This window comes from Vicugna pacos, chromosome 11 (genome assembly GCF_048564905.1).
Source record: "Vicugna pacos chromosome 11, VicPac4, whole genome shotgun sequence".
NCBI classification, from domain to species: Eukaryota; Metazoa; Chordata; class Mammalia; order Artiodactyla; family Camelidae; genus Vicugna; species Vicugna pacos.
This window is the reverse complement of record NC_132997.1, coordinates 56956723-56968556: the sequence shown is the minus strand read 5'-3', so window position 1 is coordinate 56968556 and position 11834 is coordinate 56956723. Positions and strand designations below refer to the sequence as shown.

General features: G+C 45.7%; 1 non-coding gene across 1 annotated transcript; it reads left to right on the top strand.

Moving 5' to 3' along the window:
- The first annotated feature begins 9118 nt into the window (after positions 1-9118).
- Positions 9119-9225, top strand: LOC116282454 (U6 spliceosomal RNA). The gene has a single exon (XR_004191974.1). It is a non-coding gene; the product is annotated as a U6 spliceosomal RNA (small nuclear RNA).
- Positions 9226-11834: the final 2609 nt, after the last annotated feature.

Below are 11834 nucleotides of genomic sequence, written 5' to 3'. Positions count from 1 at the left end.
CCCTTACAGTGAATAACGGCCACTTCCTTTGGATCCCATACTGCCTCCAGTAACTGTAAAATTTCTTTGTTTTTGATTTCCTTTCCCCAGCAGTCAAAAGTCCTCTCTCCTTATAGATGGCTTCATGTACATGCAAGGTTGCAAATGCATATTTGGAATCAGTGTATATATTGACTTGTTTTCCTTTCCCTTCCCTCAGTGCCTGGACCAGTGCCCAGATCTCTGCTCACTGAGCAGACCATCCTGGGGAAAGGGACTCTGCCTTTATTACCTCTCGGGTTGTTGTTACAGCGTAACATGCTCACCGTTGTCCATCTTGCATGTAACTGCTGCCGTCTGTGAAAAGTTCCAGGTCTGGGTTTTGCAGGGGCTTGTCGGTTAGATCAGGCCTGCTCGCGTACACCTCTTCGATGATTTCTTTGCAGTCGTGGTCAGGCTACCCTTCCCCCTCAGGCAAATATGTGGCTGGGTTTAAGGTTTGCACAGATCTCTAGACGGACTCTTGGATTTTCACATAGAAGCCCCTGGTAGTGGGTCATCCTTGTGTTAGTTATCCATTTGTAACCTGGGCCGTTCATCAGGGCCACCACAGAATGGGGCACTTTTATATTTAAAATCTGTCCCAGTGTGAGTTTGTCTGCCTTGTTGACCAGGAGGGCTGTGGCAGTGAGGGCCCATAAATAGGGTGGCCATCCTGATACTACAGGGTCCAGTCTTTTAGATAAACAGGCCATAGGGTGCTGCCATGGCCCCACATTCTGAGTTAGGACTCCAAGAGTGGTTTGGTCTCTTTCATGTACAAACAGATTAAACTCTCATGTTACATCTGGTAAGCCTAGTGCTGGGGCTTGGGTTAGTAGTTCCTTTAATTGCCTAAAGGCATTTTCTTGTTCAGTTTCCCATTTGAGGGTTTCCTTTCCTGATCCAGCAGTTGCTTTGTAGAGGGGCTTGGCTATTCTTGAAAACCCGGGGATCCAGATCCGGCAAAACCCAGCTGCGCCCAGGAACTCTCGCAGTTTTCTTTTTGTTTCCGGTCTGGGTATGGCGCAAATAACTTGTTTTCGTTCTGGTCCTAGGGCTCAGTGTCCCTCTGAAATAATAAATCCCAGGTATTTGACTGTCTTTTTGCAGATCTGGGCCTTTTTCCGTGAGACCTTGTACCCAGTTGTTTGGAGTAACCCTAGGAGGGCTCGAGTTCCTCTCCAACAGTCCTCTTCACTGGGGCTGGCTAACAGCAAGTCATCCACATACTGGAGCAGAGTACAGTTCAATGTTCCCCAGGGAATTTTACAAGGTCTGCAGCTAGTGCCTCTCTGAACAAGATGGGCAAGTTTTTTAAAGACTTGGGGGAGATGTGTCCATGTCAGTTGAGTTTTTCCTCCTGTCTGGGGATCCTCCCATTCAAATGCGAATATGGGCTGGCTCACAGGTGAGAGTCGAAGACAGAAGAAAGCATCTTTAAGGTCTAGGCATGTAAACCATTTGGCATCTTCCGGAACGAGGCCCAAAAGAGTGTATGGATTTGGCACTGCTGGATGTATTGTAGTGACTACTTCATTCACTTTTTGTAAGTCCTGCACTGGCCTATAGTCTGTTCCTTCTGCTTTCTTCACTGGGAGCAACAGTGTGTTCCAAGGAGATCTGCACTCAGTTAGGATTTCCTCTTGTCGGAGGCACTGTATATGCTTCTGGATTCCTAGGTGGGCCTCTTGAGGCGTGGGATATTGCTTCTGTCTGACCGGGCTGGCTTCAGGTTTGAGGTCAGTCACCAGTGGTGCCTGATTATGTGCCAAGCCTGGTGGACCATTTTCAGCCCAGACTAACGGAAACTCTTCCAGGCGTTTGCTAGGATTTTCCTGGAGTTCTCTGCTCTCATACAGATGCCACTCTTCTTTTCGGGGAACTGAGATGGCTAGAATCATAGACTCTCCCTGTAGGGTCAGATGTGCCTGTTTCCCGGGGACGAAGGTAATTTGTGCCCCCAACTTAGATAGAAGATCTCTTCCGAACAATGGTATCGGGCATTCAGGCAAATATAAAAATTTATGTGTCACTAGATGGCCCCCTACTTGGCAGGATCATGGTTGGCAGAAATGGCAGGCAGTTGAGTCCCCAGTAGCCCCTATAATAGTCACCTTTTTCTTGGTCAGGGGGGCTACAGATTGGGTCACCACAGAATACTCTGCTCCTGTGTCTACCATAAAAGTTATTAGTTGGCCCTCTATAAACATCTTGATCTTGGGCTCCCAGGCGTCCAAGGGCAGGGAGTCCCGTCTCTCCTATTCTGAGTCGACCCCAGCCAGTCTGATGTGATTACTGGCTGGTGGCTCCAGCTGATAAGTAGGCCTTTTGGGGGTGCTCTCTTTCCATCCTTTCTGTTTGGGCACTCGTTCTTCCAGTGTCCTGTCTCCCGGCAGTATGCGCACTGTCTCAGCCCAGGGGCATCCATGGTTGGGGTCCACTCTTCCGGGGTGTTGCAGGATTCTGGCTGAATCTTATTTTCCCCAGGGCTGCTGCAAGGAGTGTGGCTTTCTGCTTCATTCACTGGTCTGCCTCTCATTGGGCTTCCTCTTCTCGGTTTACAAAACTTTGTTTGCTACTTCCAGCAGCTGTGTAGCATTCATCCCTGTGAATCCATCCAGTTTTTGGAGTTTCTGGTGTATACCTGGGTATTATTGGGCTACGAAGGCAGCGTGGACCATCCGCTGGTTTTCTTGGGCCTCAGGATCAAAAGGAGTGTAGACTGGGAATGTTCCACATAGTCTCTCATAGAAGTCAGTGGGGGTTTCGTCTGGCCTCTGGGTCACCGTGGTCATTTTAGACATGTTAGTTGGCTTCTTGGCTCCCGCTCTTAGCCCTTATAGGATGGCCTCCTGGTACATCATGCAGTGCTTCTCTTCCTTTTTGGGTGTTAAAGTCCCAATCTGGTCTGGTGTCGGGGTCATGTGTCATGGCCCACCCCTCAGCATCCATTGTGTCCCCAGGGGCTCGGCCCTGCAGCCATTTTCGTGCTTCAGTGAGAATGCGTCTCCTCTCCTCCATAGTGAAAAGAGTCAGAAGCAGCTGGCGGACATCTTCCCAGGTGGGCCTGTGAGAATGGAAGATAGACTCTATGAGGTCAGTCATAGCCTGTGGCTTTTCAGAATAGGAATGAGTATGATAGCGCCAGTTGAGAAGATCTGTGGTGCTAAAGGGTTGGTAGTAGAGTACGGGGTGCCCAGGCTGAACAGTCCCATCTTCCCCAACTTGCTGCAGCCCTTGTGTCTCCCGCAGCGATATTTGGAGGGCCAGTGGTGCTGGCTTCCCGGAGTCTCCTTCCTACTGGCTCAGGCTGGGGGCTGGGCTCTGCCTCTGGGTCCTCAGGTTGAGGAGGTGGTGACACAGAGGGTGGTGGTGTCTCCAGTGGGACTGGAGGTGTCTGTGTCCTGGGGGCATATGGAGGGGGTAGGCACATCTCATCTTCTGCGTCTCCCTGGAAAATAGGCTTTTTTCTGTCTGTCTTTTTGGCCTGGACTGGCTGAGCTGCTAATATCTTGCATTGTCCAGGTCCATTTGAGCAGAACCAAATCCATGGGGGTTGAGTCTGGGCAACATTCAGCCAGGAGTCAATGTAAGGGAATTGATCTGGGTGGCCTGGGGTTCCAATGATTATTTGCTAGACTGATCTCACTGTTGCTAGGTCCAGAGTTCCTCCACCCGACTCCAAAGGCCGGCCATTCGAGCTCACACAAATTGCGGAGCCTGCCAGGGGTCATTTGAACTCCATAGTTTCCTGAGAACCCCTCTTTGAAATTGTTAATCATGCAGTCTAGAGTGGTGGATTTTGACTTAGAGCCTCCCATTCTTTTTAGATGTTTAAGGATAATAGATCTGTTGCTTTAGATGTTTGGGAAGGTAGCCTTTATATCTTTCCCTTCTTCACTCTTCAAAACACCGGAGTTCCCAGAGAGACTACTCTTTTACTGGGTCTATGAGTTGTTTGAAGGCTAATTTGGTCAGGGAGTCTGGGTTCCAGTCACAGCTGATGTCTCTGGAGCTCAAGGCCTCAAGCAGTTCCAGGGACTTTCTTCATTAAGTCCTCTCTATATCCTGAACTAATGTATCAAGAGCATGGGACTGACGGCAGATGGTAAAACAAATGGACTAGAAAAGGGACCTCCAAGGCCGGGTGAGCCTGGTCCTGAAGGAATTTGTCTTCTAAACTTGAGTCCTGGGGGTCTGGGGCTAGGCAAAAGGGGCACTACTACAGTTCAGCAGGGGAACAAAAAGTCTCGGGTGTTCTGTGACAGACTTTCTCAAAGAAATAGCATCCTAGCCTCCGAGGGCACAGGGGCGTTGACTCATTGGCTGTCTATGTCCTTTTCCCTCCCAGTGTAGCCACCCTGTGCCCGTGTCGCAGACAAGACAAGGGAGGGTTTTCATTGTGTCCACCTGGCCACTCCCCTGGTGGGGACGAAGGTGCCTCTTAGCTTTGGCGGGTCAGTATAACCCGCTGACTCTGATTGGGACCCTGAGGGACCGATACCACCCTGAGCCGTATGAGGTCACCATGGAACCACAGGTTGGGACTCACTCGAACTCCGTAGCTGAATGCCGTGAAGGTACAAACTCAAGCCTGACCGCGTGCTTCACAGGCCGCTCGTTCACTCACACACACACACACACACACAGAGGTTAACAACAGTACTCCCACCAATACCAATATCCTGTTTCCTGTAGGAGGGGATCCACCTCCTCTTCTGTCCACTGGGACAGGACCTGATATCTGACCTGATTTCCCCGTCTGAAATACCATCAGACAGAGAGCCTGTAGGAGGGGATCAGCCTCCTCTTCTGTCCAATGGGACAGGACCTGATTCCTCCCAGGGGAATCCTACCTTATCCAGACGGCCACCTGGTGAGTCTGTCCGTCCCTCCATGGAGTCTGGCTCTGGTTGTAGCCCAGCCACCTGAGGGGCCGAGTTGCCATCACGAAGGAGAACCCGGAATACCGTCGGGCAGTGCCACCTCGTTTGCTGCCGGAGTCCCGTCCCCCGGTCGGCCGGAGCTCCAGTCCAGCGGCTCAAGGGGCCGGCGTGTTTGTATCTCGCTAGGGCCTCCAGAAATGTTACAGAAACAACAGGCCAGCCAAGAAACAAGCACCACTTAGAGGGTTGGAGTACTCACATGTATTAACGCCAGTGGGCTCAGAGGAGCTTCTGCTCCGAAGCTCTGAGCACCTCCAAGACGTGCACATGAGGTTTTATAGTGTAAAGTACAAGCTTGGGGTATTTGGCCAATAGGCATGGAACAGCTTTAGCAGCATCATTATCACAAAAGTGGAGGCAGGGAGGCAGCAAACCAACATTCCAAAGTCAGATATATCTCTTTGAAAATCCAGCTGGCAAGCAAAAAAAAAAAAAAAAAAAACCAAACAAACAAACAAATGAACAGCAAACCAACACTAACTTAGATTTACGAGTTAGTCTAGCAGAACTCAGGTCAGTATTCCGATACTTAGATTTGTGAGTTATCTTGTTAGCCCAGCCCAGCTTTTCCTTCACACAGGGTTTACCCATATGACTTCATTTTACCTTAGTATTACTTCCCAATTAATGACTTCATTTTACCTTATTACTTTATCTCCAAGTAATCACATTGAGGGTGAGGGCTCCAATATATGAATTTTGGAAGAACACAATTCTGACCAAAACAGATTAGCTTTTCAGAAAGCAGTCTCATTCAAAGTAAGATCTGAAGTTTGCATAGAAATAGCCAGTAAAGAGTTCAGTAGAAGAGTGCCTCAGAATGTAGGCAAACCATAGTCCAAAACTGAGACAGGATGAAAGTGGGTAACGCACAGCCATTCAAAGAATGCTACAGCAATTAACAGCAAAATGGTGAAAGATCTGTCAACTAAAATAAATATGCAGCCTAGAAGTTAAGAGTTATGTTTTATTTGGCAGGAGGACTCGAGCCGGGATGACAGCCTCTCAGATCACTCTGAGGGACTGCTCCAAAGAGGTAGGGGAGGAGCTAGGATATATAGGAGCTTTACAACAAAGACTAGGTAGTTGGAACAATAAAAGATTACTTGTTATCTAAAGAAAACCAGGCATCTCAAATTAAAGAATTTAGTGCTTTTCTGTGTCTGGGAGGAAGCAAACATTTGGGCTCATTGAATTCATTCCTTTGACAAACACCTAGCTATCTAGGGCCAGTATCCTGTCCTTTCTTATTCTGAGTCCCCTTAGAGTGCACCATTGTGAGTGGCTGCAGAGGCTGGGCTGCAGGCCCATCCCCACTAGGGGGTGGCGGCAGCCGCTGATGACTTGGTTTCAGCATTCTTTGTTTACTGATATGGTTGCAGTATTTTCACTCACACTGCAGTATTTTTTTTCACAGATTCAACCTCTAGTAGACCTTGAGGCTCAGGATGATGAGAGATTTAACCTCTAGTAGATCTTGAGCTTTATTATACGTTCATTGTAATATATTAACATGGTAAATAACATGCCCACAGGCACCATGGCAGTCCCAAGGCTAACCACAAAAGGTCAAAGAGTGGGAAATGACCAACTTCCTGAGAATCCCAGCCCCTTCCCCAGGCTACTTAGACTGGTCCTTCCACTTACTAGTATATGAAGCCACCAAGCTCATAAAAACTGGCAACACAGTGCCTCATGGCTGCCTCTCTCACCCTCTTCGGAGATGGCCCACATTCTGTCTATGGAATGTGTACCTGCGTTTAACCTGAGCACCCAACCCCCACACCTCATGGCCTTTCTCTTACCTTTCAATCTATCTCTCTGAATAACTCTACCTTTACTCAACTGTGGCTTGCACTTGAATTCTTTCTTGCGTGAAGCCAAGGACCCAGACTTGGCGGGGCATATCCCAGTGGCTCAACTGAAGCCTGGGACATGGCCCTTCTCACGCCCCACATCTGTTTTCTTGCATCAAACCAGGGTATAAGGGAGAATATGGCGAATTATGTAGTTTCCAGATGGGTCTAGAGGGTAAGTAGATAACCTTGGAAGGCCTTGGAATCATGATAGAATTAGGACTTTATCTTAGGGCAATAGGAAGCTGTTGACTGAAATAAATGAGCAGCCTAAAAGTTAAGAGTTATGTTTTGTTTGGCAGGAGGACTCGAGCCAGATGACAGCCTCTCAGATCTCTCTGAGGGACTGCTCCAAAGAGGGAGAGGAGGAGCTAGGATATATAAGAGCTTTACAACAAAAACTATGTAGTTGGAACAATGAAAGATTACTTGTTATCTAAAGAAATGCAGGCATCTCAAGTTGAAGAATTTAGTGCTTTTCTGTGTTTGGGAGAAAGCAAACATTTGGGCTCATTGAATTCATTCCTTTGACAAGCACCTAGCTATCTAGGGCCAGTATCTTGTCCTTTCTTATTCTGAGTCCCCTTAGAGTGCACCATTGTGAGTGGCTGCAGAGGCCGGGCTGCAGGCTTGTCTTTACTGGGGGGTGGCGGTAGCGGCCCCTGACTTGATGGTTTCAGCATTCTTTGTTTACTGATATGGTTTACAGTATTTTTTGCTCACAAAGCCAATGGAATGCTGTAAGCAAAAGAGTGACATAATCAAATTCACATTACTTTGGCCATAGTATGGAGAGTGAACTGAAAAGTGGCAACACTGGAGGCAGGAAGACAAGTTGGGGGCTGTTGCAATCAAATAGGCAAGATGGTAGTGGGAATGGAGAGTGTACAGAATTGAGAAATTCTGAGGGCACAGAATTGACTAAAGGACTGGGAAACGAGGAATAAGCTGCGGCTGCGGCTTAGGTTCCTGAGTTGAGCAAATGGATGGGAAGTTGGTGCCACACTCTGAGATAGGAAACAAAGAAGCAGATGGTGAGGGATGGGAAGATGATGAGCTCAATTTTCAATGCATTGTGTTTTAGATGTGTGAGTCATACTGATGCAGGAAAAGCAGATGTGGGGCGTGAGGAGGTCCATGTCCCAGGTCTCAGTTGAGCTCCTGGGACGTGCCCCACCAAGTGTGGATCCTTGGCTTCGTGCAGGAAAGAATTCAAGTGCAAGCCACAGTTGAGTAAAGGTAGATTTATTTAGAGAGATACTGCATAGGGTGTAAGGCAAGAGAAAGGCAAGGAAAGAGTTGTGGGAGTTGGGTGCTCAGATTAAAGTAAAGTAGGTACACACTGGCTAGGCGTGGTGTTGCCAGTTTTTATGGGCTCAGTAGCTTTACATGCCTACAGGTGGGACCATTCCAACTACCCTGGCTGGGATTCCCAGGAATCTGGCCATTACCCATTCTTTGATCTTTTGTGGTTAGCCTTGGAACTGTCATGGCGTCTGCAGGCATGTCATTTATCACGCTGTTACTATGAGCATATAATGAAGCTCAAGGTCCACTAGAAGTCAAACCTCCCACCAACTTAATCCTCAATCCTCTTCCACCATTTTGGTGTTAAATTGCTGTCATTCTTTGAATGGTTGTGCCCTGCCCTCTTTCCTCTTGTCTCAATACAAGTAAAGATATTTACAGCCTTATCATCTAGCTATTTCAATCCCTGTTTTAGAGATGAGATTGAAAAAAAAAAATCCCTGAAATTTCAAGATGTTGGGTAAATTGGGATGTACACCCAGGGTTATCTGACTCCAAGGGCTATACTTTTTCTACTATAGCCCACAAAATTTTACCCAAAACTCTAGGAGTTAGATATATTTCAGGATTTGGAATTTTCTGGATTTTAGAAAGCTAATAGGTGCTTATACTTTGTATTACCAAAAAAAAAAAAAAAAAAAAAAAAGACTGGGCCAGTATCTTACAGTAAATATACACATTAATAAATCTTCAGTGAATTTTGTGAATATAACACTAAGTGAGATAAAGGACTATGAATAGTTTCCTGATAGTTCAGGATAGGTTTTGCCACCAAATAGGTAATATAAAAACTTCCTGTTTTCAAGGTACACTGGATTTTGGAATTGTGGATAAAGATGTACCTTCTAGGATAACGCAATAGCATGAAAGTCAAAGAAACAGAGTTTCAAGAGGAAAGTGGTGGTCAGTGGTGTCAGATGTTACTGAGGGATGAAGGGCAAAGATTAAAGAAAAGCCACTAGATTTGATGATCAGGAAGTTAAGACAGTGCTCGCTTCGGCAGCACATATACTGAAACTGGAATGATACAAAGAAGATTAGCATGACCGCTGTGCAAGGATGACATGCAAATTTGTGAAGTGTTCCATATTTAAAAAAAAAAAAGGAAGTTAAGAGAGACATCTTCAGAAGCATATCCTTTACTAGTACAAAGTAATGGGAGCACAAGGCAACTTTTAAGGAGTTATAGAGTAAGACAAACTACGTATCAATAGAATAGTTAAAATTAAAAAGAAAAAAATTGAAAGACAAAAAACTCAAAGTATTGACAACAATTTATAGCAAGTGGCATTTTCATTCACTGCTGGTGGTAGTATAAATTAGCTTAAGCATTTTGGAATACTGACACTATCTACTAAAGCTGAAGATTTGCATAACACATGACCTAGCAATTCTAGTTCTAGAATATGCTCAGCAGAAATGAATGCATATGTGCTCTGAAACACACATGCAAGAATGTTTATATTAGCTTTGTTCTGCACTAGTGGTAGATTCATGGGCATTCATTATATTGTAAATAAATTAGTTACAAATACATAAGACTGCCATTCATGGACTACTGATGGTACTTGGACATGAACCAAGGACTATAATTAATTCAAATCTATGCACTGGGGTCCATAAGGAAAGGGAAGAGGTGTAAGTTGTTAATGAGAATTGTCCTTACGGATGTACTACTCCCTCCAAGTATGCTAATGATAAAAGCAAAGGAAGAGGTAGAGAGGTAACTTGATGGCAACCTTGAGTCTGCCATGCCAGGCCTGGACTGCCCTTGTTGGGCTGTACCCGCAGGTGGTGGTGCATGTAATAGGGCGGTGCTCCAGGAATCTTGTACTCAGCCTGAAGTTGCCATCCTCCACCTGAGTCAGGGCCTTAGTTCCTACAGAAGAACTAAAAGATATTGTTATGTATTTTCCTTGTGGAGGAACCAGGACCCTGCCCCAAGGCTGCACTATTGTTTCTTGACTGTTCCTCCCTGTCTCTACATCCCCTCCCTTTGCTGATCAGCTACTGTTTGAATCTGCCCTTTGGAACTCAGGGAAGGTAAAAGAGGCTGAATGAAGCCTATTTCCTACAAACAAGAGAGGATTTGTACCAGGGAGGACTCCACAGAGTTCTGCTCTGTTACACCCTTGCTTCCCACATGGTTTCCCAGGATTGTCAATCAGAGGTCTCCTGTGCTTGTTTGTGGTGCTTAGGTGGAATGGCAGCAGGGAGCATGGAATACAGAGGGACTGAGTAGATTAACAATGGACTTGAGAATCTTGGCAATGGTGGAAAATATATTTTAAAAGGAAGCTGGAAGCAAATCTCTCCTAGAAAACCTAAGGAATAACAGTCATTGAACTTCTGTCCTATGACTTCAATCATTTCTTCCCTACCATTGTTCCTAAGTTTCCTCTTATCTACATTTGTTTAAAAGTAATCAAACTCCACTTCTATCTCATGATTCCTTTGATCCTCTCCCAATATGTGACTACTCTGTTTGAAATAAAGCCCAAATGGACCAACATTTTGCATCAAAGGGTCGGAGCAAGAGGTAGAGCTGTAAGTTTACGGTCTGTGTAATTGGAGATGGTGAATATAATGGCTGAAGGGATTTGATTAGCGATGTCTGAGTGTTCTGACATGTCTGAAAAGAAAATATAGGTTCAAATTGTTTCCCTCAAGTCTGTCCAGCACAGATCAACAGTTGAATTATTATTTTTTTATATGGAATCAAGGCAGCCCTGTTGATGTAGCAGCAGATATATAGTTTTAGGACATTTGGCATTCTGGAGAGCTCACTTCTGCTCCCTCTTTTGAGAAAAAAGTTGGTTGAATCGTTGCCTTTCTGTCTTTATTTGACTGATTTTTCCCAGGTGTCAGCTTACTGGATAAGAACCCTGCCCTGAAATTCTACTTTCCTTGGCCTCCCCTCTGTTGAACTTCATTGAATAGAATGTGTGACTCCTGCCTAACTTGGCTCTCTTCATCATAGCTCATGCTGAAGCAACTGGACAGCTTGGCTCAGAGTCCAAGGAATTAGAGACTGCAACCTCGTGGCTACACACCCCTCTTCCTCACATGGCCTGTTCCTGCCCAGTATGGTTTGTGAATAGCTCTTGGCCATTACCCCAGAGGAGAATAGAGCTACCAACAATAGCAACTCCTTTTTTAGCTTGGATCTCTTGGTACTCAGGACTGTGAACTTAGGAAAACCCAAAATAACCTATGTAATTACAGTGGGTTACCCTAACAGTCTATTTCTGCTATTACCAATCTTAGATGCCACTCCAATAGATATTTAGCTGCTTGTAGTGGAAAGAGTACTGGGCTTACAGCCAGATAGACCTAGATTCAAGACCTAGCTTGGCTATTTACTAATTTTATGACATTGGGCAAGCCACTAATTTGAACCTGTTGGAATTGAATGAGTGCCTGCCTGTACATGTAAGTGCCTGGAACCCTGCAAAGTGTTATACAAAGTTAAACCATTGCTGATGGGAAATGGGGGATCAGAAAGTTCCAGGAAAGGAAGAAATTTAAATCTACAAAAAGCAATTGAATCAACTTGAGGTAGGATGCTGCTTACCTTCTGTTCCACACCATGCTCAGTCTTAAAGACAAACAACTAAAACTGTAGTTTCCATTTAAAGTTAAGGGCAGTTTTCCCCCTTTGTTCATGGTTAACTTGGAAATGGGGATGAATTTGGAGGTTCCT